Source organism: Hakea prostrata, chromosome 1, assembly GCF_041222555.1.
Source record: "Hakea prostrata isolate BN-2017 chromosome 1, UWA_Hpros_2, whole genome shotgun sequence".
Taxonomy (NCBI): Eukaryota; Viridiplantae; Streptophyta; class Magnoliopsida; order Proteales; family Proteaceae; genus Hakea; species Hakea prostrata.
The window spans coordinates 33,252,333-33,274,468 of record NC_142600.1 but is presented as its reverse complement, the minus strand read 5'-3'; positions in this window follow the sequence as shown (position 1 = coordinate 33,274,468).

Here is a 22,136-nt window from a genome sequence, read left to right as displayed (position 1 = left end):
GATCAACTGAAGCTCCAATTCCTGGAGATGAATCAAACGCTTCGGACATTGGTTAGGCAAGTGGTGGCGCCGCAGGCTCCTGGTCAGCGCGAAGTGGGAAGGCGTGTAAGAGAAGGGGAGGAGGTATTTACCTCTCTTCCACAAGGTCATTCCCCACGAAGGGAAAGAAGGCCTCTAGAGGACCAGAATGTTGGTCAAGAATTTCTGGAAGATGCCTAGAGACAAGGCAGAGAACCAAGAAGAATTGGGGAACTCCCTAGAAGAGATGAGTGATTCTAACGACCGCAAGGAAGCACTACGCATTCAACGACAAGGTTAGAAGCAGGAGTGCGAACTCACTCACCAACCCTCAGGCGTGCGGTTCGGGACAATGCTCGTGTCACCGATGACCATTCAATGCATATTGGCCAAGAACAAGCCAATATTAATCAGAGGTTTGGACAACTGAGTAGAGGAAGAATAACTAACGACATATATTCGGTCATCAGGAAAACCCCGTTCGCCGAAGCAATAGCCAGATATCAATTTCCTCACAATTTCCGGTTACCAGCTTTTTCTTCGTTCGACGGTTTGGGAGATCCTATTGCTCATATTAGTTATTACTAGCAGACTATGGCATTGGGTGGTAATTCAGATGAAATTCTTTGCAGGGTATTCAGTTCATCTCTGACCGGAGCAACGCAGAAGTGGTTCTCGAACTTTCCTTCAGGAAGAATTGTGGACTTTGAGGAGCTAGCACGTAAATTCATTGGTCGATTCCAAAGCGGAATTCAGATCAAGAAGACCGAGGAAACCTTGTTTACTATTAGACAAGGGAAAAGCGAATCGATTTGGGAATGCCAGAAAAGATTCAACAGGGTCATGATGGAGATTGAGAATCTAGATGAACAAGTAGCTAAAACTGCTTTGTTCACTAGACTCACCAACCAAAGACTCTTGGAGTTATTACTTCAGGATATGCCTACCACCTACGCTGAACTGGTGCAAAGGTGTCAGAAACAGGCGGAAGTAACAGAGATCTTGGATGCACGTCAGGGAGACACGAAGGCCTCTTCTGCAAAGGAGCAGAAAGCTCCCAAGAAAAAGCAAAAGCCCAAGCAGCATGTTCAGAATCGAGTTGGAAGGCCCCGTATGGCTTGGCGACAGAGATCTCTCGATCAAAGCGAGTATACATCCTTGAATACTCCTCAGGCAGACATCTTAAATATCATCAAGGGGCAAAATATCCTAAAATGGCCACCAAAGCTTCCAACAAAGCCTGGGGAGCGAAATATGGAGAGGTATTGCCATTTCCATAAGGATTACAGACACTATACCAATGAGTGTAGGCATTTAAAGGTCGATATCGAGAGATTGATATCGCAAGGTCACCTATCCGGCTTCGTCAAGGGGGGACGGACAGAACCACGAGGAATAGGTGACAAAAGGGAGCGCTCGGTAAGTCGAGAGCGGCCAACCGAAGCTCCTAAATCTAAGAAAGGCAAAGAAGTGATCGATGCTACCCGATCACCCATTTTGACAATATTCGGAGGACCCGAACCTGAGTCACTCCAAAAGTTGAAGGCCAAATCCAAATTTATTGGAATCGGAGAAATGCAGAAGCGGAAAAGACTGAATGGTGAGGGTTCGATCACCTTCGGTGAAGAAGATGAGAGAGACGTATGTATACCTCATGATGACGCCATAGTCATCAAGGTAGAAATTGCACGCTAAGAGGTGCACAAAGTATTGGTTGACATAAGGTCTGCTGTAGACCTTTTATCTTATGAGGCTTATCAAAAGCTCAAAGTCGAGGAAGATCTAATGGAGCCGTCATCTACGCATCTTTACGGCGGCTTTGGGTCGTCAGCTATAGTCGAAGGATCGGTACAACTGGATTTATCAATTGGAATTTCCCCAAAGTAGCTACTATTCAGGTGAACTTCCAGGTAGTTCGGGAACTTCCGGCTTACAACGTCATTCTCGGTAGGCCATCCTTATCAAAGTTAGGTGTTGTAGTTTTGACAAAGCACCTAAAGATAAAATTCCCTACTAATATGGGAATCGGTTAGGTTTCCTCTGACCAAAGAATATCCCGACAGTGCTACGTGGCGCATCTGAAAGATAAGGAAGGCCCGAGGAAGGCCACGACATTGCCAATAGAGATACGGGATGATCAGGATGAGACAGAAATGCAAAGACCCGAGCCAGTGGAAAGGTTGGAACGAATCCAGTTGGATCCTGATAATGAAAAAAGAACTACCCATATCGGATCCTAGCAGTTGAAGGAATTCAAAGCAAAACTGAAGTTATTCCTTCGGGAAAACAGTGATGTGTTCGCATGGTCTGCGGAGGATATGTCAGGAATCGATCGGTAGGTAGTAGAGCACAAACTTGGATAGATCCAAAGGTAAAACCAGTTATTCAGAAGAGGAGAAACTTCTTGATAGAAAAGCACGAGGCCATCAGGGGCGAAGTCGAAAAGTTGAAAAATTCAGGGTTCATTGAACCCATCGAATGCCCAATCTAGTTGGCCAATGTGGTAATGGTCAAGAAGGCGAATGGAAAATGGAGAATGTGCACAGATTACACAGATCTCAACAAGGCTTGCCCGAAAGACTGTTATCCGTTGCCCCGGATAGATCTTTTAATAGATGCCACCGCTGGATATGAAACGTTAAGTTTTATGGATGCATATTCGGGGTATAACCAGATCCTCATGAGCCGGGAGGATGAAAAGTTTTTTTCTTTCATGACCGATCGTGAAAGCTTCTATTACAAAGTCATGCCGTTCGGCCTGAAGAACGCAGGGGCTACTTATCGAGGGCCAGTAAACAAAATATTCAAGGATCTGATCGGGAGAAATATGGAAGCATACATTGATGATATGCTGGTGAAAAGCACAGCAAGATCAAAGCATATTGAAGATTTGGCAGAAGTATTTTCGGTACTCCGAAAATACCAGATGAAGCTGAACCCCGAAAAGTGTGCCTTCGGTGTATCATCAGGGAAATTCTTAGGTTTCATGGTATCTAAAAGAGGTATTGAGGCTAACCCGGCCAAAATACAGGCTTTGATTAACATGGAATCTCCTAAGACCGTTTGGGATGTGCAATGCCTAACAGGAAGAGTAGCTGCGTTGAACCGATTCATCTCACAGTTAGGAGAAAAATGCCTCCCTTTTTTCAAAGCACTAAAGGAATTGAGGGGCAGTAAGGAGGCAAAATGGTCAGAAGAATGTCAAAAGGCGTTCGAAAATCTGAAAGAAACACTGGGTAAACCACTGCTTCTATCCCGACCAGAGAAAGGAGAAATATTGCAAATTTATTTAGCAACATCATGCTCGGCGGTGAGTGCGGTACTTGTTCGGGAGAAAGACAAGAAGCAATGGCCAATCTATTATGTCAGCCATGTGGTCATCGACGCAGAAACGTGATATTCCCAGATCGAGAAGCAAGCTTTGGCTCTTATGATAGCAGCCAGGAAACTAAGGCCATACTTTCAAGCACATCCTATAGAGGTATTGACTACTTTTCCTCTTAATAAAGTTCTTCATAAGCCTGATTTGTCTGGAAGAATGGTAGCATGGTCGGTCGAGCTTGGCAAATTCCAAGTAAGTTTCAAGCCTCGAACGGCAATCAAGGCCCAAGCATTGGCCGATTTCATGGTAGAAACAACTACAGTGACCGAGGAAGTGGCCGAACCTAGTATTCCAACCATGTGGAAGGTATACGTAGACGGTTCGAGCAATAAGCAAGGGGCTGGGGCTGGGATTCTTTTGAAAAGCCCGGCAGGATTCATAATTCGTTATGCTTTGAGGTTCACATTTGAAGCAAGCAACAATGAGGCAGAATATAAGGCCTTGATAGCTAGACTCCATCTGTCAAAAGCACTGGCAATAGCAGAGGTAACTATCTTCAGTGACTCACAGCTTATTGTCAATCAAATGCAAGGAGAGTATGGCGTTAAGGAGCCCCGATTGCAAAAATATCAAGAAATCGTGCAAGAGTTGCAGAAGGAATTCAAGAATCTGAAAGTATGTCAGATTCCAAGAAAAGAAAATGCAATGGCAGCTGAGCTTTCGAAACTGGCTAATGCCAAAAAGAAGACTCTAGACCCTTCGGTCTACATTGAAGAACTAGCATTCTCAAGCAGTCAGAAAAAGGAGATATCCTATATTGAAATTGAACGATGCTAGATGGACCCGATCGTGGAATATCTCAGAGATGATAATCTACCAGAAGATCCAAAGGAAGCAAAAGTAATCAAGGTATGGGTGTTAAGGTTTGTAATGCAGAATGGAAGGCTGTACCGAAGATCTTATGATGGACCCCTCTTGAGATGTTTGGGTCCCGAAGGATTGAAAATAGTGTTGGCAAAAGTTCATGAAGGAATTTGTGGAGCGCATATGGGCGATCGAGCTCTGGCCCACAAAATCTTAAGGCTCGGTTTGTAATGGCCGAAGCTCTAAGAGGCGGCAACGGAATACGTTCGTCGCTATAACAATTGCCAAATCCATGCCACAGTATCAAAAAGGCCAGCTAAAACCCTAACATCAATTCTGGACCCCATCCCCTTTGCGATGTGGAGAATTGATAGTCTGGGAAAATTCACCAAGGCTGCGGGTGGAAGAGAATATTTCATCATAGCAATTGATTACTTCACCAAATGGGTAGAAGCTAATGCTTTGGCAACCATCATTGAAAAGAGGGTGGAGAAGTTCGTGTTGGAATTTATCATCTATAGGTTTGAGATGCCAAAAATCCTTGTAACCGACCATGGTACCCAATTTGACAACCCACAGTTCGAGCAGTTCTGCAACACTTACCTAATTGAACATCGAATGTTATCAGTAGCATAGCCACAGAGCAACGGGCAAGTGGAGGTTACCAACCGAATGCTACTCGATGGAATAAAGAAAAGACTCGAGTCTGACAAAGGCTTATGGGTTGAAGAATTGCACAATGTTCTGTGGGCCTATCGAACTACAGTTCGGACTCCCACCGGAGAAACTCCATTTAAATTGGCTTATGGATCTGAAGCATTAGCACCCGTCAAAGTAATGGATGGGACACTTCGGGAAAGAGAATTCAAAGAAAAAGCAAACAAACAAGGATTGCTAGATAGCCTCAAACTACTAGATGAAGTTCAGACAAAAGTAGTTGCCCGAACCCAACACTATCAGCGAAGGATAGCATCACACTATAATTCCTGAGTAAAGCGACGGCAGTACCGAGCGGGACATCTAGTGTTAAGGAATACGTTAGCTTCAAATCCACGCCATCAGAAGAAATTAGATCCTTCGTGGGAAGGACCTTATCTGGTAATCAAGCCAGCCGGCTCGGGGGCATATAAGCTGAACAACATGCCAACATAAAAAGAGCTGGATCATTCGTGGAATGCTAGACATCTGAAGAAATATTATCCCTAGAAGATTATCATTTTCATTTATGATGTAAGGCATTCAACTCAATCAATGCAATTCTTGGTTTTCAACACAACATCTTTTGATTGGGGGCGACACACAATATTCAGCAAAAATGGATCAAATCAAGAGGCATCGGTTTAAAACCCAAATGAGACCTCCAAAAGCTTAGAAGAATTCTTCAGAAATTCCTAAGTAAGGCATTCGGTTTAAAACCCGAGTGGGACCTTCGCAAGCTTAATGAATTTCTAAGGAAATTCTTAAGTAGTCATAGAGGCATCAGTTTAAAACCCGAGTGGGACCTCCAAAAAGCTTAGAAGAATTCTTCATAAATTCCTAAGTAAGGCATCGGTTTAAAACCCGAGTGGGACCTTTGCAAGCTTAATGAATTTCTAAGGAAACTCTTAAGTAGTCATAGAGGCATCGGTTTAAAACCCGAGTGGGACCTCCGAAAGCTTAGAAGAACTCTTCGGAAATTCCTAAGTAAGGCATCGGTTTAAAACCCGAGTGGGACCTTCGCAAGCTTAATGAATTTCTAAGGAAATTCTTAAGTAGTCATAGAGGCATCGATTTAAAACCCGAGTAAGACCTCCGAAAACTTAGAAGAATTCTTCGGAAATTCCTAAGTAAGGCATCGGTTTAAAATCCGAGTGGGACCTTCACAAGTTTAATGAATTTCTAAGGAACTTCTTAAGTTGTCATAGAGGCATCGGTTTAAAACCCGAGTGAGACCTCCGAAAGCTTAGAAGAATTCTTCAGAAATTCCTAAGTAAGGCATCGGTTTAAAACCCGAGTGCGAACTCCGAAAGCTTAGAAAAATTCTTCGGAAATTCTTAAGTAAAAGCAACGGTTTCGATCGGCTAAGGCATACTAAAGCAAAGACTTTGATGATTGACAAAGTTTAAGGATAAAGTTAATTCTTTAAATCTTTGAAACGACCAGAAGGGTCCAACCCTTACAACATCAAAAAGTTCTCAGGAAAAATGCACGTGAGGTAACAAGGGTTGAGGTCAAATCTTCGTTCGGTCAAGAAACAACAAATTCTAAGTATCATCATCGGTGATTGCGAAGAGTTCCGTAAACTTTCCTTTGTTGAAACAGAATCGGGAAAAAATACAAAAGCAGCTTTCTAGGAAGCAACACAGAGTCAAGAAGAAATTGAAGTGGCTCCCATATGTTGAAACAGAGTCGGGAAGACATAGGTGGACTGCTGGCTGTGGAGACATAGGTCCTCTCATCATTTGACTGACCCTTCTCATCCTCGGTGATTGCGAAGAGTTCCGTAAGCTCCCACCTACAAGACAAAATCCTCCGCAATTCCATACTCTTCATCTAGCTTTTTCTGAAGAAGCCTGGCCCTTAGTCAAACTTGCATTCGAGGCAAGCTCTTCATAGCTGAATCCTTTAAGGGGGGACAAAGGAGGAGAGTCATCAAGATAATGCATTATATTCGGATCTGGAATGGGAAAATCTACCACATCCTTAGCCCAAGCAGGAAGAGGAAGTCATAGCTTTTCAAACACTTCGGGATGAATAAGGATTTCTCCTTAGGATCGACTCCCATACCTTGTTCTCGCCGTCCCGATAAACCTGCAAATTATAGGTGTCACATCCCGCCCTAAATCCACCAAGGGGATACCTTATCTGGATTACTCGGGGAGTGAATTACAGTCCCGCCGATCAAGTTTGGGAATGATCATAGTCACTTAGCACAATAATATAATCAAAAGCAAGATCAATTCCTTGTATCCAAATAATTTAATAATAAAAGTGGAGAAAGTACTTCAGAAGGATTCATAAATAAGAACATGAATCATAAGTTGATGATCTATATGTTTATGGAGATAACCATCCTTACCTTAGGTTGAGTTGATGATGAATTGAGAATACTAAGAAATAGTCCAAAAGAATTGTTAAGACCCTAAACAAACATAAATGAAAGGTTAGAAAAGAAATCGGGAAAATCGGAGGTCAAAAGGATCAATACGAAGCAAGGTTGCTGTCAGCAACAAGTTTGGTCGATGGTCTTGGTCGATGGTATCGACCAAAAGGATCGACCAAAATTTCCTTCGGGACAGAATAGTGGATTTTGGGGATTTTGGTCCGAAATGGTCTTCCGGGGTTCGGATCGATCCGAAACTTGGAGGGATGATTAATAACAATGTAAGAACACTACCAAGCAAGTATTATCACAAATCCAATGGTCCAAATGAAAACCCCCAAATTGAGGTCCTATGTTCTAAAGACAAGAATCCTAGCATTCATGAGAAATTGATGTAATTGAAAGGGAAGCTAGAGAATTAGTTGGGGAACAGGTTAGGAACATGATTAAAATCATTTGCAAGCCATAGATTAGACTAATCATACTCCACATCTTTGTAATCAAGTTGTTAAGCAAGGAATCATGGTAATGTATATGTAAGGATCAAGATGTAAGTGAGGCATAGCAAGAATGAAGGAAAAGCAAGTATAAATGGGAAGAGACGTTCATGGCAAGGTGTTTGCAAGGTTGCAGCACCTTGGCCACGGTCTCATCAGTAAAAGAAGAAAGGAAGTGAGTAGAATAGAGAGCACGAGAGAGAATCATACCTTGGAAGATGATAGTTGGAGAAAAGAGACAATGATTATTGTAGAAGATCATCACCCAAGCCAAAGAGGAGCCTTCCCACCTTCTCAGGTGTTGAAATGAGTAAAATATTGTTCTAAGTTAGAGGTTTCACTTTGGTCGATGGTTTTGGTTGATGGCATCGACCAAAAGGATCGACCAAAACAGGTAACAGGTTTCAAGAGAAAATCCAGAAATAGTTCAGCAACTTTGAACAGGGATTCGGAGGGCTATACAAAGTCAAATTGAGTGATGTTTTCTCATAAAAGTCAATCAAGAAGTCTAGTTTCCAGAAATACTTTTGGATCAAGCATGGGAGTTCATTAGGTCTACCAACTAAGCTCACCTTCTTCGATGAGCAAGCAGGATTTGCTAGACATAGTTCAGCAACTTCGGACAGGGATTTGGAGGGCTATATGGGGTCAAATTGAGTGGGGTTTTCTCCTACAAGTCCATCAAGAAGTCTAGTTTCGAGAAATATAATCAGATTGAGCACAAGAGTTCAGTTGGTATTTCAACTAATTCACCCCTCTTTGGTGCGCAGATTCAAAACTAACACTGACAATGCTCTCAAGTGAGGGGCATCATCGTTAATGTCCAAGGGCTTGGGTTCCGGCAACAAAACATCAACCAAAAGGGTCCACAAGTCTCATTTCCCCCACTTCGGGTTTTCGGACCTACAAACATAACAGGTCCATGGCCGGGTCAAGGTTAGGATAAGGCCAGACAGTACAGGTCTACCCTAAGGGAAAGGTCTGGCATGGCTTCCTAAGGTTTTCAAAGATAATAATATTGAAATTAAAGTCCAACTTTTAAGGTCTAACATTGAACAAGTCTTTCTTTATCCCAAAATAAATAGGGTGTCCGGGCTAGGTTTGGGCTGGATGTTACAATAGGCATTCATCATATTAACAAATGGCTTGCTATGCAAGTATTTGAAGATACAAGCCCTGCGAACATCAGTCGGAAGAGTTTCGGGCAGGGGAGTAATGGCTTGCCTTTAAGACGGAGGCGCAGAAGCTTTAGCTTCAAACCCCTCAACTCTCCCGAAAGCTTCTCAACTTCCCGCTCTAGCTTTTGAATTCTCTCCCTAGCGCCATCCAAATCTGAATGAAGTCGCCCGATTTTAGAATTCTTCACTCGGGCAACTTCCCAAAGCCTATCCTGATGATGAGTAAGCTCGGCGTCTTTGGCTTTGGATTCTTCCCGAAGCCGGGAAAGATCATTGCTTAGGATACTAAGCCTAAAAGTTGATTCCACCTGCTTGTGGAAGTTATCAGCTAGGCTCCTGCAATACCGAAAGAAGTTAGTTGGAAGTAGAAAAATTTTAGGAAAGAAAAACGATGAAGAGATACTTACAGCATGAATGACCTTATAAAGGCCTTGTTTGGAACAACATTGAAGGCTCTGTTCTCGGCAGGCATCTGAGCAAAAGTGCACCATTCTAGTGCCTTTTCAAAATCGCCTGTCACCAAGTCAGACCTCTTCAACTACCAGGAAGGCCTGTACACTTCATCATCTGACCGAGGACGCTTCCTTTTGGAAGCAGAATCCTCGGCCTCTTGAAAAACCTCCTCCACTGTCAGAGGAGCAGTATCTGTGACTGCATCCATGACCATTGAAGGCATGGAGGAAGATGTCAACGAGGCACCAGATGGGATTTCAGAGGCTCGGACTACAGCTGAAGGAACTACATCTTCTTTAGCAGACCGAACGGTCTCCATCATGGAAGAAGATGCCAACGAGGCACCAGCTGGAGTTTCAGAAGCCTGAACGATAACAGAAGGAATCACATCTTCCTTGGTGGACCGAACGGTCTCCATCATGGAAGAAGACGCCAACGAGGCATCAACAAAGGCTGTGGGAATTTGAACTTCAGGAGAATCACCAACAGCAGCCTCTTCGCGTTGAACAACCTTTTCCACCACTGGAGTAGTCTTCTTAGTAGATTTTTCCCTAACAACATCCAAGTTAACTCTTGGAGGCACTGCAAGGAAAGTCAAACGTCGTCAGTTCAAGAGGTCAGCCAACAAAAAGAAAAAAGAAAAAAAGGGAAACCCTAGATGTCTGAAGTTCAGATATCAAAAAAGGAGTTTCCAGCAAAGAGCTTCCGGAATGAATAACCCCCAAGTATAATACTTTGGAGTTATTCAGGGAGGAGAAAGCCAACGAATCAGACAGAAAAAGAATGAGAAAACTTACTTGTTCAAGTTCTGTTCAGGGTATCGTCAGAGGATAGGAATGCAAAGGCAACAAAGGACGAAGACAAGTTTTGTTAATGAACGAAGGCGAAGAGAAAGTAATCAGATAAACAACTACTCCTACAAAGGATGAAAGCAAGTTTGAAGCACACCTGAGGGGTTTAAATAGCCCCAGGGGGGTGATGCGACGGTTTAAAGCTCGTACGAATCAAGGGTGAAGGACGAGGGACGGTTCGAATTTCGAAAAACAAATCCAAGATGAACAGTCAGGAGATAAGGACGTTTCAAATTTGAAACTTAAGAGCTAAGTTCATCCCAAGTCTCCACGTGGAGCAATATGCAACTGATACGAGAATGCGCAACAAAAACCAACCGTCGCACCAGTATTAAATGAAAAGAATATTTTCAATTTCTTGGGAAGGATAACTTATACACAAATACGAGGAAACGTTTGAGTTTCGTCATAAAGTTGGTGCAACTTGGAGAAAAACGCTTCAAGTAAGTCACAGGGGATTTGGATTGAACCAAATCAACTCAGAGGCAGGGGTGTATGTAAAACCCAGCCCTAACCTTGACCCGGAAACCTTGTTATTTGTAGGTCCGATGACCCGAAGTAAAGTAAGAAGTCAGCTTTGGGCCATCCCAGTAGAGGACTTGGTGTCTGGCTTTGAATCCATGAAAGTTGATGATGAGGTTCTATTTATGGAAACTGAATCCTGATGAAGATCTGATTAGTTGATGGACTTGGAGTGCTCTCTATCTTGGTTTGAAGGCATTTCTACCTATTAGGTAAGTCACTTGACTTGTGTGCAAAACCCCTTTAGGATTGGATTTGATCTGGACCTTCAATTCCCTGTTTTGGTCTTCTTGGTCAAGCATTGGTCGATTGATTGGTCGATTGGGCCGATCGACCAATCCACTCGACCAATGAGTGCTGTCTTTGGCAATTAGGTTGTTCTTGCTCTATTTAAGTCCAATCTCGAGTCCACTTCGTATTTGCTGCCTCCAAACTCTCTGGGACGAACCAAAGACCTCTGCAAGTCATCTCTCTTGCATCCTTGGTGTTTTCTTGACGGATCTTCGTCGAAACTCTTCTTTTTGCATCAAAAGGTATGTCTACTCTCTTTTCTTCTCCTCCATCTTTGTTTTTCTTTCCTTTTTGAGTTGAGACAGTAGAAGAGATGCTGCATTCTCTGTTGCAAACATCTCTGGACATGTTCTCATGATCATCCTAAGGATTTGAGGCTAGAACAATGATCTTAACCATGATCATTGCAAGCTTTTGAAGGAATCATGATCAAACCATGATCTAATCTTGTTAAACTTCTGATTTGAATTCTGATCTCTTTTGATCTTCTTTATTGATCATGTTAGTAGTTAATTACTGTGTTTTCTTTCCATGATCCATAATCTATAGATCTCTAGTGTTCTCTTCTACCATACTATGTGTTCTTCATGAGGCATGGTAGTTACATATATGGTAAGTTTTATTTCCTTATTTAGATTTATGCTTCTAAGCCTTATTCCTTGAAGATCTAAGTATGTTTTCATGATACCATTACCGAAAGCAATGATCCATCCTTCTATTGTTCTTGTCTTTGTTTTCTATTTCAAATTCATCAAGATCCATGGTTGATCTAATTATGGTAACTTTTTGTTTCCTAATTTGGATCTTGATATCTTGATTTGATTGGTGTTTTGAGGTCCCCTATATGTTAGAATACTACTGATGTAGTTTACCCCTTGATTAGTACCCTTTTGAACCACCAAATTCGGATTTCATATCTTAAAACTCTGTTTTTTTTAGGCTACTGTCTGCATTGGTTGACTGATTGGTCGACTGGACCAGTCGACCAATCCACTCGACCAATGAGTTCAGCAACTCCAGAATTGGTCTATGTTGGATGTTTTGGTATCTTTTCTGTTAGGGATCTTTCCTAATATGTTGTATATACTTGTTTAGGACCTTCTTCTCAAGTTTGCCGAGATCTTACTTGACTTCTTAGGATTCCTTTGCGAGTTATAAAAGGTAAGGATGGTTATTTCCTTAATTACATAGATAGCATGAATCTAGTTTCTATATTTGAATATCATAGATATGATTCCTAAATTAGATTTTTACAATGATATACTACTGTTGCATAACTTTGATTACAGTAGCATTACTTATTCATATTGAATTGATTCATGTATGATTTACTTACCAATTATATACAAGTGATTGTAATTATTGATTTCTTTCCATATATGAAGTTACCATATATGTGATGATATGAATTGATGCATGTGTATGCTTAAGTATGGTTTGGAAAGGAGAGGTGTCCTTTTGACACTTCTGTTCTTGGACTACTACGGGAATATTATGGGATGTTTCCGGAGATGCCCTCTGGACACCTTCCTAAACTGTTGGATGACATATCTAGGATTGTCTAGTAGCGTTTGGCTAGGATGTCCTGTTATGTCAGACCCTAATCGGAGGGGTATTGAGACCGAACGACCCGTGGTAGCAATGGGGATTCATGGGCGCTCAAGACCGGTAACCAACCCGTGAGAGGACAGGAATCACATTGTGGGGGCCATTTATTGGTAGGGTTGCATATGGTTAGACTTGGGCTCACGGGCGCTTAAGACCGGTAACCAACCCGTGAGAGGACGTGAGATCTTCCCGTTTACCATATGTGGATGATCAATAGGGTTGATGAGTCCGTAGTCAGGGACTATGAGGACTCTAGTGTGAAGGATACCGGAAAGGATCGTCGGGGACGAGGAATGGAAGTATCTGGATCGACTTGATGTAACTAAGTAGAAGACTTGCATTTGGCTAGGTTTTACCCCGACATGCGCCAAGTACTTATACCAAATGGTTGTGAGAGAGTGTGTTGACTTAACCCCCGCCAAGGTTTGTCCCGAGGGATGAAGGACCCATTACCAATCGGCTGCTCAAGACCGGTGAAATGATCCGTGAGAGAATCCAAGATATCTTAAATGGTTGAGGATGTGAGTGGACTTTCCTAAAGAAGTACGGTGCTATGACTTAAAGCATGTCCGCCAATAGAGACCAGCATACATAGAGTTAGATTCATTCATTCATTGCTTGTCTCATATCATACTGCATTCATGATTGATCTGGAATCCTGCCATTTATGTTATTATGGATTTTTAACTGCCTTACTGAGTTTCTTTGAAACTCATTCCTTTATTGTACAATGTTGTTAGACTATCCTGCAGTACCGAGTACTATGACGGTCCCTATGAAGAAGCGCAAGGCGAAGAGGCATATCTCCAGGAAGGTGATTGCGGTTACCACAATTACTCTGAAGATTCCGCGAGTGGTTATGCTCCGTACGATGCTTAGTCCGACCATCGAGTGGAAGCGTCCTTGTGCCATTTATGAGATTTACACTTACAAGGATGTTGTCTATAAAGTGGAGAACAATTTAGTTACCCAATGTACTAGCTGCTGGGATTAGATTTTATTTAGTTTATTCTCTTTAGAGCTACTTTTCCGCTGGTTGTAAAGTGGAATTTTTGCCTCACTTTACTTATCTGTTTGATACTCTGATTACATCTATTATTCTGATTCATTTATGATTCATTCTTTCTTTATTAGATCTATGATTTATCTTCCGCACTCTTGTTATGATTGTTCATGATTATGTTATTGTTTATGTGGGAGGTTGATCACTCGATACCTGATCTTCGGGCTGTGGATCACACTCTCGGGTATGCCAGATAGGGTACCGGCTGGGAGGGCGTGACAGTGTATCCTAAGGTTCCCGAATGTCAACCCCTCTGAGGTTCCCGAACGTCAACTTTGACCAAGAAATAAGGTTTCTTCAGAAAAAAGTTTAGTTAATTCCCGAACGTGATTCTGAAAGAAGGAAAGGAGCAAATCCTCTAAGTATGAAGAAAGTTCTACCAGTTCGTCACAACTAATATTGTGAAAGTTCAAGAAAAAGAAAGTAAAAATTCATTTCATTTCCAAGGGCCATGGGGTCCAACCCTTACAAAAAAAAAAAAGAAGAGAAACAATTTCCTATTTTTCTTGGACGGGTTTTGCAGAAGGATCCGCGACTGGAGCAGGCTACTGAGGTTCCTCAATGCTTGGATCCATCGGAACAGGATCCTCTTCTCCCTGAGCCCAATCGGGAAAAGGCAGCTTGAGCTTTTCAAAGACTTCTTTGTGGCAAACACCCTGAAAAGGAGTCGTATCAAAATTAGGGTTTGCCTCAAGGATAGCCTTCTAGACATCATTTTGTCCCGCTCGGTAGGCTTGAAGGTTGTATGGAGTCATTAGTTCGCTAAAGGGGACGCTGTTCAGGTACTTCCGAATGCAGTCTCTCCAAAGATCTTGGGAAAGATGTTCGGGTATGCAGGGAACGATCGCCTTCTTAAGACGATCATTGTCAAGGCCCAAACTTTCAACCCTATCCATACATTCGGAGACGTGCATTTTCTGTTTCTTCACTTCACGCTCTAGAGCTCTAGCACGACTAATGGACAAGTCAAGTTTCTTCTTCAAGGTGTTGACTTTGTCATTTTCCTCCTTCAACACTATTGCTTTCTCTTCAATTGATCCACTTTGGAATTCGCCATCGCCAATTGCTCTTCACAACTTCGAAGTAGGGAGCCACCACGACCAATCCGGTTCAAAGCCTCAATATGCTGGTAGAAATTCACCATAGCAGTCCTGAGAAAATAGACAATTATCTAGAAATCCTAGAAAGGATTACAAAGCAAGTGACAGAAGACCAAGGAAACACAGTACCTTGTTGGGAGACAAACGAGCGTATCGTCACTCAAAGATTCAAGAGCTTGACGATTGGCTGGCATCAAGCTAAGAGAGCTCCACTCAGCATCTTTTTCATGATCTTGATTGACTCGATCTGACACGCTCAACGTCCATTGTGGAACGAAAACCTCCTTAGAGTCTTGACTCTTCTGAGATTTCTTCAGGACAAAAGCTTCGGTCGGGTCATGCTTCCTTTTGGTTTGGGCTGGAGAGGGAATTTCTACCTCTTCTCCAATTGGCTTCTTCCCTCTCCCAAAAGCTTCAACCACTGGTTTCAAATTCCTTATACCCTTGTAAGAAGGTTCTGGAGGAGGCATATCAGCTATCTCATCTACCGTCAGTGCCCGAGGAGACCCTTGCTCTGCAGCTACAACTGCCTTGGCCGCCTTGACCCGAAGTTCTCTGGGTTAACTCAAGGAGGCACTGCAAAGAAGGATAAAAGTCAGAAAATCATATAAGGTTGCAATACATTCCAAAAGACAAATGCAACAGTTTGGAAGCTCACAACGAGCCATCCCCTAATATTGAAGAATCTGGGTGTACTCCATCTCAAGACCATGTATCTCTTGGTACCATGGAATTGACTTGATCTTCTTGGCAGCTGCTTTTTTGGCCTTAGATAGGGGAAGGACCCGGTTACCCTCAGAATATGAAGTAAGTAGCTTCCAGGTGATCGGGAAGTTAAAATCTGATTAAGGCGCTCGGCAGAAAAAATACCGTTTGCGCCACCCCTTGTGATTAGAAGGACAGGTTCCCCTAGCAAGGATACTGCCCGACCATCCAAGCTAAACCTTGTTATGCTTGGAAAGAAAAACCCAACCCAAAGGATGGGAAAGAGACAAAGCATGAAAATGTACAAAAAGAGGGAGAGAAGGTTCGATGCCAAGTTCAAAACACAGACCTAAAAAGCCAACGATGATATGCCAGCTATTGGGGAGAAGCATTCCGAGACAAATGTCCCAATGATTAAAAATAGTAGAAAATAAAGAATGGAAGAATGGAAAATGGAATCCACTCTACAGAGTATCTATACATAAAGAGAACTCTTCGGGCAAGTTTGAATTGGCCCTTTCATCGATTGGGGGCTCTAAGAAAGTAGGAAGGAGGAAAGTCAAAAGATTCAGTCGCTGAAGGGAGTTCAACTTCAGTGAATGAGGAAGGAACAGAGCCGGGTTCATCCTTGGGTCTACTAGGTTGCTTAAATTGCCGAGGGGCCTCGGCAGTCGCCTTAAGAGTTCTGGATTGCCTAGACTCAGGAGGCGCGGAAGAAACTTCAATACTTTTCCGTACATTTTTCGGATAGCTCACTTCTTCGAACTCACCCCAAATGGCAGTCAAAGTTCGCTTGTCACTATTTGATTGTTCGACGGGGACAGAGACGAAGCCTCACCGCCTTGAGTCGCCCTTACAGGCACTATGTTTAGAAGGACCTTCATCAATAGTCCTACCACTTCTCATCACTAGAAAAATCTGGTTCTGGTTTCAATGGAAGCGGAGACGAAAGCAAAAAGAAAGATCGAGACAAATAAAGGATACGAAAGAGTCAATGAACTTACTGATTCACCGAAGCAGAGAGCGTGAAAGCGAGAAGATTATTAGGGCGCAAGGAAGACGACGAAGTTTCAAACTCTAGACAAAGAGAATGAAACATACGAAGACAACGAACAACTTTTATGCACTCAGATAATTGAGGACGTGTACGATCAGGATAACTTCAGGATTGACGATCATGATCGGGAGACATTTCAAAAAAGTTTGAACAAATCGAATCAGAACAGACGTTTTGTAAACCGTCATTTCGATTTCGTGTGCAATGATGATTTCAGCTGCAGAGGACATGTGGCATCACCCCCATGAAAAATGAAGGCATTTGCGAAACTCGAGGAAAAAGTGATGCAGCAGCATTAAATGCGATTCGACATTTAATAAGCGAAGGATCATTCAAAACCATCATTTGATTAACGGGACCAATTAAAACCAAGCCCTCAAAAAATCGCCCGAATGCTTGGTTTGGGGGGCTCGTGATACGGGAAAAATAATTACCGAACCGGGTCCGCCCTTGGTTCGACCCTCGACCTCGATCGAGAAGAAAAGGTCCGACTCGCATCCGAGCGAGCCGGGTTTAAAGATAGCTTGTTGAGGAAGAAACTTCACTTAGTCAACAGGCACGCCCGATTCCGTAATAATAGGAGTGGACGAATCGTCAAGGAGACGGTTAACGGCACTTATGGGAGCAAATGATCGTGCTTAGTCAGGTAACTGCCACGCTATGATTGTGCAGTTATTCATTATCCCACCAACGAATGGATCTATTATCAACGGATCTAATCGATAAGATCAGACGACCACCCGAAGAAGGTTCAAGTAAATCCAACGAAGGAGATTCGAAGGTAAACACTATATAAGACATGAACTACATACAAGAGAGGTATCTAAATCATATTCCTTATATTCATATTCATACTTTTGCTCTATACTCAAGCAGAGCCTTTTATGATCAGCTCATCAACTGACTTAGCCTTCGGAGGTGGACTCCCGACCCCCGCGGTCAGGCCACATCTGACGATTGTTTTTGCAAGTCATTCGTACGTGATCCAAGGGCTGAGCGGATTTTGGACGCATCATAGAGTCTTGCTTTTCTTTTTATAATTCAAATGTTTTTTATTCTGGCTTGTCAATAACAAATATATATATATATATATATATATATATATAACATGATAACTATTGATTTAAAGTTTGGAATAGCAATTTACATTAATTCGATTACAAATTTCAACATAATTTTTGAGTTCTAGAAATAGGTTTTATCAAACTCCCACCAAAGTATTTTTATTTCCAGGAACACTCAAAATAGTTTTAATGTTTTCTGAAGTAAAAATACTTGGTGGGTAGCTCATCAACTAGTCATCCTTGGTATAAGAAATACCATTCATTTCAATAGTCTCAACAATTGGATAAAAAAGAGGAATATGTTATAAATAATATTGATTGTGGATATCCATCATCCCTCAATAGAAAATACTTCCAATTGAAGATCTCAACCACCTCAGCATACAATCTTGGTGATTCACATTTCCATCTTAATTGAAGATTACAGTGATCTCAACACACAATGTTGGCAGTCAATATTTCCATTCTATGCACCTTCTATCTTGGGTGGCAATCTATCTTTCCATATCAAGAATATCTTATTGTGTGTAAGAATCATATATTGTATTTCTTTGTAGACTCTGATATTTCCATATCAGAGTAGATGTTCCTTCTACTATAAATATGTAATGCACTCAACTGAATGGACCAGTTCTGATTGAACTCATCTTGTCTTTCTTCTTTGTATTCAATATCTTCTTTATTTTATAACACGTTATTAGCACGATTCCGCTCGAAGTAATTGTGAACGACTCAGCTTGAAGTATTGCCTTTTGAGAATAAAGACAGCAGACTATGTATCATTATGTTTTTTATTCCAAAGTGAAAAGAATGATCGACCTCCTCGCACGTTTTTGTAAACAATGGAGTTTACCTTGTCCATCTTGAAATGTAAGTGCATCATGATAAAAAGGTATGTGTTTTATTGAATCTAAGAATCAAACAAATAATAAGATATTAGATTTCCTTAACAATTGTGATTTGTCATTAACAATTGATTATATTTATTGTATATAGTGGTTGCTAGCTTTGCACCACAAATATTATTAAATGCACCTGTAGTTGCAATATTTGAAACTGTAAATGAGTACAGTTCTGCAGATGCACATGAAGTTGCAAGATTTGAAACTGTAAATGAGTACAGTTCTGTAGATGCACATGAAGTTGCAAGATTTGAAACTGTAAATGAGTACAGTTCTGTAGATGCACATGAAGTTGCAAGATTTGAAACTGTAAATGAGTACAGTTCTGCAGATGCACTTGAAGTTGCAAGATTTGAAACTGTATATGAATACAATTTTGCAGATGCACATGAAGTTGCAAGATTTGAAACTGTAAATAAATACAGTTCTGTAGTTTTTGAAATTAATTTTCTATTGAAATTATAAGGAGAAAATATTATTCATGAAAATATGCCAGCAAATTTTCAAGTTTCAGATTTGTTGTTACAATAACAATATTGTAAAAGGAGTTTTAAGAAATACTCTGAATGATATCATGCCTATTTGTGGCTGAGTAAAATAATGGATTATTAATGAAAAGTTATAAAGCTCGTCCTATTGGTTCTGTTCCATTCCCTGAAGTGAATATAGAATTCATGATATGCCTGAAAGAATGCAAAATTAAAATTATGGTCATGACTGTGGAAGAGGATGAGGCAAAAAACGGAATAATTACTGTCATTATTATGGAAATAAATAAGAAAACAATAATGATTCTCAATATAACAATTCAAGAAGTAAAGATAATATTTGTTACCGATATGATATGAAAGCTATTAGACATATATCTGTCATACTCCAAAATATTTAATTAAGCTTTGTCAAGCCTTAATTAAAGAAATAAAAATAATGTGGAGATAAATTGGATTTTCCAAAATCATGATACTTGAGCAATTTTTGCCTATAAAAGGAATGATTTTGATGGCCTCTCAGATACTACACATCTAGATGCTGCAAATTTCTTTGAAGATAATTGTTGAAGATTTGATTATGTTAGTAGAATTCAAATAAAAATAAAATTAATATTATATTAGTTTGTAATTTTTTTCTTTTCAAATCTCATCTCATATGTTAGTTTATCTTAAATTTAATCTTTTTCTTCTAAATTTTTTTTATTGACTTTCTATATATCTTTTAGTATATTTTGTTTCATTTTGATGAATAATGTGAATATTCTCTTATATGCTGTGACGCACATTATACTGAGAGAAAAATATACATATTTCTTTTATTTGATGATGCGGAAGCCAATGTTCAAATAAAATTGGTAGTACAACATTGATTGGAAGCTTCGGAAGAACTAATTTATTATTATCTGGGAGATAAAATTGGCTATGAATCATTCATTATTTTATAGTAAGTCTCAAAGAAACTTATTAAGTTTCAAAGCTATTTGCCAAAATGATTATCAGATTGAGACTACAAATAATGATATAAACAAATATCTATATAAAGGTATTAAATATTTTTCTCAATTAGTATTACACGAATATCGCATGGTTGAAACACATGCTTGGGTAAATCAAATGAACATTGATTCCAATAATTTTATTATTTGGCATGACCGGTTGGACCATTCCGGATCAAGTATGATGCGAAAAATTATTGAAAATTCAATTGTCATCCATTGAAGAACCAGAAGATTCTTCAATTAAGTGAATTTTCTTGTATTGCTTGTTCTCAAGAAAAATTTATTATTAAATATTAACCAGCTAAAGTTGAGATTGAACATTCTACGTTTTTGAAATGTATAGAGGGTGAAATATATGGACCCATTCACCCATCATGTGAACCATTCAGATAATATATGATTTTAGTAGATACATCTATAAAATGGTCACATGTATGTTCATTATGAACTCGCAATTTGGTGTTTGCGAGATTGTTTGCTCAAATAATGAGGTTAAGAGCATAATTTATGGATTATAAGATAAAGACAGTTTGTCTTGATAATGTTGGTGAATTTACATCTCAGGCTTTATGATTATTGTATAACAACTGAAATCACAGTTGAATAGCCTGTTGCTCATGTTTATATCCAAAATGGTTTGGTAAAATTATTTATTAATTATCTCCAATTAATGGCTAAACCATTGTTTATGAGAACAAAGTATCATTTGTACGCATCAGGCCAAAAGGTTGTCATAAATTCTCCCTATTACAATTGGCTTATGGTCAGAAGCCAAATAGTTCTCATCTTGAAAATTTTGGATGTGCGGCTTACGTTCCAATTGCTCCACCACAGCGCACAAAGATGAGTCCCAAAATAAAGTTGGGAATATATGTTGGATATGAATATCCTTATATAATTCAATATATTGCTAAGGATAGGAGATTTATTTAATGCAATACTTGCTGAGTATTATTTTGATGAATTAGTTTTCCCAACATGAGGGGGAGAGAATAAACAGTTGGAAAAAGAGATTGATTGTATGCATTATCATTATCTCATTAGATCCTCGCACTGAACACTGTGAACTTGAAGTTCAAAGGATAATGCAATAAATATTATAAATCAACTGTCAGATTTGCTGACCTGCTAAGAGTTACTAAATCTCATATTCCAGCTGTAAATGCTCCAATTAGAATTGATGTTCCAGCAGGACAATCTATCAATGCAAATTAAATTAAACCACGTTTAAAACGTGGAAGATCAATCGGTTCCAAGGATAAAATCCTAGAAAAAGAAAGGAGCAAATGATCAAAATGGTCATAAAATGGAGACAATTGATTAAGAAAATCCTGAAGACATAACTTTTTATGAAACCCCAGAAAAGGTTCAGGTACCTGAAAATAATGAAGAGATCTCGATTAGTTATGTCATTGCAGGAAAAAGATGGAACTGAAAAGATAAAGTTGTCGACAACATTTTTGCATATTATGTTATTGTTGAAATAATACAACAAGACAAGGATCTTGAACATAAATTTGTTGATGAATATAAATCAATAATGATTGGCCAAAATGTAGAGACGCAATTCAAGCAGAATTGAATTCGCTTGAAAATAAATGTTTTTGGACCTGTAGTCCAACATCTGAAGGTATAGAGCCAGTGGGGTACAATTGAGTTTTCTGAGAAAAATGAAATGAGAAAAAGAATGAAATCGTGATATATAAAGCATGAATTATGGCACAAGAATTTTCGCAGATGCCTGGCATTGATTACATGAAAACATGTTCTCTTGTGGTGGATGCAATCACCTTCAGATATCTTATTAATCTGGCAGTATATGAAAATTTTGACATGCGTCTAATGGATATTATTACACCCTATTTATATGGTTCACTCGAGTGTGAAATATATATGAAAATCCCTGAAGGATTCAAAATGACTGAACCATATAAAAATTCCTAGGAAGTTTGTTCAATAAGGCTTCAAAGATTATCAAGGCATATATGGTCTAATCTCCTTAGTGGATATTTACTAAATAAAAAATATAAAAATGATCCAATTTATTATTGTGCCTTTATTAAAGGATAT